The following is a 6,489-nucleotide window of genomic DNA, read 5'->3' on the forward strand; positions in this document are numbered from 1 at the left end:
TCATTCTTTTGGTTTTGTTTTGTGATTTCTTGGTTTCTCATAAAGTCATTGGCCTCCATCTGTTCCATTCTAATTTTGAAAGAACTATTTTCTTCAGTGAGCTTTTGAACCTCCTTTTCCATTTGGCTAATTCTGCTTTTTAAAGCCTTCTTCTCCTCATTGGTTTTTTGAAGCTCTTTTGCCAATTGAGTTAGCCCATTTTTCAAGGTGTTATTTCTTCAGCATTTTTTTGGGTCTCCTTTAGCAAGTGTTGATCTGCTTTTCATGCTTTTCTTGCATCTCTCTCATTTCTCTTCCCAGTTTTTCCTCCACCTCTCTACCTTGATTTTCAAAATCCTCTTTGAGCTCTTCCATGGCCTGAGCCCAATGAATATTTATTTTGGATGTTTGGGATACAGAAGCCTTGACTTCTGTGTCTTTCCCTGATGGTAAATATTGTTCTTCCTCATCTGAAAGGATGGGAGGAGATATCTGTTCACCAAGGAAGTAACCTTCTATGGTCTTATTTTTTTCCCTTTTCTGGGCATTTTCCCAGCCAATGTCTTGACTTCTGAGTTTCCTTTCCACACCCACCTCATCTCCAGATCTGCCCAGCTAGTGCTTGGGGGCTGAGATTCAAATGCTGCTTCCCAGCCTCAGGGCTTTCAGCGGGGGCGGGGCTGCTATTCAGTGTGAGATTAAGTTCAGGTGCTCAGGTGGGGGCAGGGCTGCCACACAGCCCAGTTCCTTCAGGGGGTTTATGAGGAGACCTTCAACAATGGATCCCAACTCCTACCTTCTTTGGGAGCCCCTGTCTGCTGCTGCCTCCACTGCTGCCTCCTGAGGGGGCCTGAGTTATGGGGACACCCTGCTCCCCTTTCAGCCAGCCGAAAAGACCCTCTCACTGACCTTTGGTGCCTGTGGGTGGAAGGACCTGCGCTGCTGCTGGAGATTCTGTCCCTGAAGCCTGCTCAGATCTGTTCCCCTTGGTGCCGTGCAACCAAGGCAGGGCTGGGCTCTGCTCTGGGTCTGGTGCACAACAGACCTTTCGGGTCAGTTTTTCAGGTCTCTCTGGAACAGAAATCTCCTCCACCCCGTTGTTCTGTGACCTCTGCTGCTCCAGAATTTGTTGGGAGTTCTTCTTTACAGGTATTTTGTGGGCTGTGGGTAAGGAGCTAGCATATGTGTATCTTTCTACTCTGCCATCTTGGATCCTCCCCCTAAAACACTTCTTTCAAGGAAACTTGCCTTAATGCCCTGGTTTTTGCGTGCAAGAAAGGGTCATTGTCTCCTCACTTCAATGTCAAAAAAAGTCTTGCTAATTAAAAAGCTATATATTCCTTATCTCTGGTGTTCATCTACACAATTAAAAGGGTTGAACTTATTGTCAAAATAATCTTGCTTTTCCTTCAAGGTTGCCATGGACATTTAGTCTTGAGTCCTTCAACTTGATATTTTAGGAGGAACAGGTATAAAATTTGAGCTGTGAGCCTATGTTACTAGGTTTTGGTACAAATTGTCCATTGCTTCTTAAGGAACAGGGAAGGGGAAATGTTCAGTTACTGTTATATTTGCTATAAAGAGCACTTGATTGAAGTTTTAAAAGATTAACTTAATAACCAAGTGTTACCACAAGGCATGTCCATAAATATTAGGGAATTATTTGAAAATATACTGAAAATTCAAATAAGTAATAGCTGAGAAAACAAATAAGCCTATAGTGGTAATAACTAATCTCAAATTCCTCCTGAATTTCACAGTTAATAACAGTAATAAAATAAAGAAAATTTTAAAAAAAGAAATTATCATGAAAACTGCCCTGATATTCTAGAACCAGAGGGTGAAATAGAAATTGATGATCCACCAATCACTTCCTGAAAGAGATCCCAAATGAAAACTCTTAGGAACACTATAGCCAAATTCTAGCACTCCACAATTCAGGAAAAAATATCATAAGCAGCCAGAAAGAAACAATTAAAGTATTGTGGAAATACAATCAGGATAACATAAGATTTAGGAGCTTTCTACATTAAGGCATCTGAGGGCTTAGATTATGATCCTCTAGAGTTCAAAGGAGCTAGGATTAAAACCAGGAATCACCTATACAGCAAAACTGAGCATAATCAATGAGGGGAAAAATTGATGTTCAATGACAAAGAGAAATGGGAAGGATTCTTGAGAAAAAACCAGAGCTAAATAGAAAATTTGACTTTCAAATACAACACTCAAGAGAAGCATGAAAAGGTAAAAAAAAAAAAAAGAGAAATCATGAGGGACTTCTTAAAGTTGAACTGTTTATATTCCTACATGGAAAGATGATATCTGTAACTCATGAGATCTTTCTCAGTATTAGGGTAGTTGGAAGGAACATATATATATATGGAAGGCACAGGGTGAGTTAAGTATGAAAGAATGATATCTAAAAAATGAAATTAAGGGGTGAGAGAGGAATGTACTAGAGAAAGAGAAAGGGAGAGGTGGAATGGGGTAAATTATCTCACATAAAAGAGGCAAGAAAAAACTTTTATAGTGGAGGGGAAGAGGGGAGAGGGGAGAGGGAATGAATGAACCTTAATCTCATTGGAATTGGCTTAAGGAGGGAATAACATATACACTCAATTGGGTATGGAAGTTTATCTTACCCTACAGGAAATTAGGGGAGAAGGGGATAAGAGAAAGGGGATAACAGAAGGGACCAGTAGGGGAATAGAAGGGGAAGGTATAATCAGAAGCAAACACTTTGGTGATAGAAGGGAGGGCAGACTGGGGGAGGAGATAATTAGAAGCAAACACTTTTGAGGAGGTGTGAGGGGCGCTCTGGACCTGGGCCCCCTGAGAGGACAGGAGACGCCAGAGAGTCTGGACCTGCTGACGTGGCTTTGCCACGGTGGCACTGGGGCGGCTCTACTGGGCTGGGCTCCGCCCTCAGGGAGGAACTGGGGAGGAGCTTACCCGGAATAGGAGGGCGAGTTCTGGGGGATATAAGGCATAACACGGAAGGGGAAGGGGGGGACTTCTGGCTGACTATCATGTAATAAAGGTGCTCTTATCCACCTCCGGAGTTCTGCCTGATAATTTCTCCCCCTGACCCCAAAGGGGGGAGCCGGAGACGTTCCGAAGACCCGTGGGCAGGGTAAGTTGATGCGGTGATCAGGGTTCCGCCCCTAACAAGGAGGAACAGGGTAAAAAGAGAGAATAGAATAAATGAGGGGCAGGATAAGATGGAGGGAAATATAGTTATACTTTTACAAAATGACTATTATAGAAGTATTTTACATGACTACATATGTATAGCCTATATCAAATTGCTTGCCTTCTCAATGTGGGGGGCGGGGTGGGGTAGAGAATTTGGAACTCAAACTTTTAAAAACAAATGTTAAAATTGTTGTTCACAAGTAACTGGGGAAAAGTTAAATACTAAATAAATACCAAAAAATAAAAAGAACCATAAAATGAAAAAACAAGTCTTGGTTTAAATTCCATCAGCAAGAGGCTTTTCCTAGTCTTCCTGTCTCTCAACTCCTTCCATCCAATTCCTTACCTCTCACATTACCTTCCATTAACTTGTGAGGCTGGTGACCTGCACAGCACTCCCTCACTCAAAACCAAGTCAAGTACAAGTCAAGTCATCGAACACAATCCTGTGAGTAGATGCAGCTGGCTAAATGGGGACCCAGCTAGCTGGGTAACTCAAGTCTTCCTCTCCTGTTTGCCTCCCCCTCTTCTTCCTTCTCTCCAAAGGAAGGTAAATTTGGATGGCAAAAAGATGCCCAGTTGATTTGGGTTTTACTGGCTCCTTTCCCTTTCCTCTCCTCTCCTTCCTTCCTTTCCCCTGTCCTGTCCTGTCCTCACCCAAAACCTTAAACCTACTACTGCACTCTGAAGCTGGGATGCCAACGGGCCCCTGCCTCAGGGCTCCTCCTCTCCTAGCTTTAGAGTGATCATCAATAGTAACTGTTTCGGTTTCCCTCCCAGACTGATGTCTTTCTTTTTCTTGGCCTCATTAAAGGGGCCATGCCCAGGCTACTTCTTAAACAGGCCTATTCACTGAATAGGCATTGCCTCACCCTAAGTGAGTACCTGCCTTAAAGAGGCCAAGCTCTCCAAGTGCATCCTGGGCCATCCCCAGTCATCCTGATGAATATCTGGTCATTGGATTCAGATGGCTCTTGAGGAGAAGTGAGGCTGGTGACCTGCACAGCCCTCCCTGACTCAAAACAAAGTCAAGTGCAAGTCATGTCATCATTTTTCTGATGGCATGGTCTTCTTCAGCAACGAAAGACGAATACAATATATCTTGCATATACAATATATCTTGCATATTCTCAGGCATTTACGCTTCTCAACATTAAATGTGAGCTCTTTGAAATCAATGACAGAATTTTTTTCCTTTCTTTGATCTCTGATGCTATGTTAAGTGCTTAATAAAAGCTTATTGCCTGACTAACTGATGGAAATGGAATAGAGTCAGAAATTGTGAAGTTAGGATATTAGAGGGAACATTAGTATGTATATTGAAGTCTCTTAGTATGAGGTCAGGAGTTAGGGAAAAGAGAAAGACTATGAAACTAAGGCATTTAACTCATTAAGGAAGGAAGGAATATGTGCTGGGTGTTCATAGCTAATCCTTGAGGATCTGTACTACCATGTGGCACAGAGTGAATGTATGATTGGAATGGGGAGCAAGGGTAGTCTGTCTTCCCAACCTAGGCCAGTGAGAGTTTAAGGAAAAACGTAGCCAGAACCGGAAAGGGTGGCAAGAACAGTAGTATCATCAGAAGGGACCCAAATCTTACTGAGTTCCAGAAGGTGAAAGAAAGATAGACAACTGTGATTATATAGAATAATAAGTTTTTACACAAACAAAACTAAAGCAGTTTAAATTAGAAGGGAAAGCAGTAACCAGGAAAAATTTTGAAGCAAGTTTCTCTCCTATAAGGCTCATATCTAAGATACAGAAGGAACTGACTCAAATTTGTAAGACTAATAGCTATGCCCCTATAAAAGATCAAAAGATATGAAGAGGTAGTTCTCAAAGGAAAAACAATCCATGCTATCCAAAACCACACAAAAAAATGTTCCAAATCACTAATAATTAAATAAATACAAACTAAAACAATGCTGAGGTTCTACTAGATTTCATATTCTTTTTTTTTTAATTTTTAACACAGTTTATAACAGACTTTTGGTCAGGTGATACATCTTTTTAAAGCATTTACAGTATGGACCACAAAAGAATTTTTTTTAAGCCATTAACCAACTGAGACACAGATAAAATTTATGTTGCTAACTTCACAAGCTCTTGACCTAATTGTCTCCACAGTATTACTAAGAATTAAAGGACCCTAACTTAATGTGGTTGGTCTAAAGTCCTACGCCTAATAGCTTAATTTTAGATAACCTCAGATGTTCCCCTATCCATAATCTATAATTGAATAGATCTGGTATTAAGCTTACAAACCTTTTGACTATAGGAAATTGCCACCAATAGTAAGGACATTGCAGGGATACAATATCTCCCCAACTTCATGTCAATTCCAGGCAGGATTAGATTATCCATTTGCATTCAGGCAGGTTTAAAGTCTACCAGGTGTCAGTGGGGAAATTGAGTCAGGAGAATCCCATCTCAGCTGATGCTGAACAGCCGCTCTCCCACCCTTCCTTTGAGATCACCTATGCAGTTCATACCAGCATCTCATCAGCTTACTGGCATCATGGATTGGAGTCTCAGATCGCCTTTCTTGCTACCCATACCTGGAGTTAGACTCAGAAGAACATTTACTTAATTGTCCCATAGCATCTAAAAATGGCAAGTTCAAATAACCAGGTTTCAAATATGATTATAGTTTCACTTTGGCTAAGGAACATCTTTTGAGGCAAGTCTTAAGTGGCTTACATGTCTTTCTGTACACGTTCTAGTACCTGGTTAAATGGCAATCATAAAATCAAATTTACCATTAAAACCTTGACTTTTCCATCAATGCCAAATTTTACCCAAGGTTACCTTCCTCTAGGAAATTTAGACTGAAATTCTTTTCTCCAAACTAAAGATGTCACTGATTTATTCTCAGTAATTAATTCAGTCTCTTGTTTTAATACTAATTGCTTTTACCTCACCATGTAACATGTCCAATTTTTCTCCCCATCACTCCCCTCCCCCCACCCCATTTCCTAATACCTTGCATTCTGATTACTCCTTCCCTCAATGTACCTTCCCCTCCATCACACCCCACCCCTCTCCTATCTCCATCTTCTCTCTTTTCTTGCAGGGCAAGATGAATGTCCATACCCCTATCCCTGTAGTTCTTATTTCCAGATTATATGCAATAAAAATTCTCAACATACTTTTCTAATACTTTGAATTCCAACTTCTCTCCCTCCCCCCCACTCCCCAGCCCCATTGAGAAGGGAAGCAATTCAATACAGACTAAATATGTGTTGTTTTGCAAAAGACTTCCATAGTAATCGTGTTGTGTAATACTAATTATATTGCCCTCTGACCTACCCTAT

Source organism: Notamacropus eugenii, chromosome 2 (assembly GCF_028372415.1).
Source record: "Notamacropus eugenii isolate mMacEug1 chromosome 2, mMacEug1.pri_v2, whole genome shotgun sequence".
Classification (NCBI taxonomy): Eukaryota; Metazoa; Chordata; class Mammalia; order Diprotodontia; family Macropodidae; genus Notamacropus; species Notamacropus eugenii.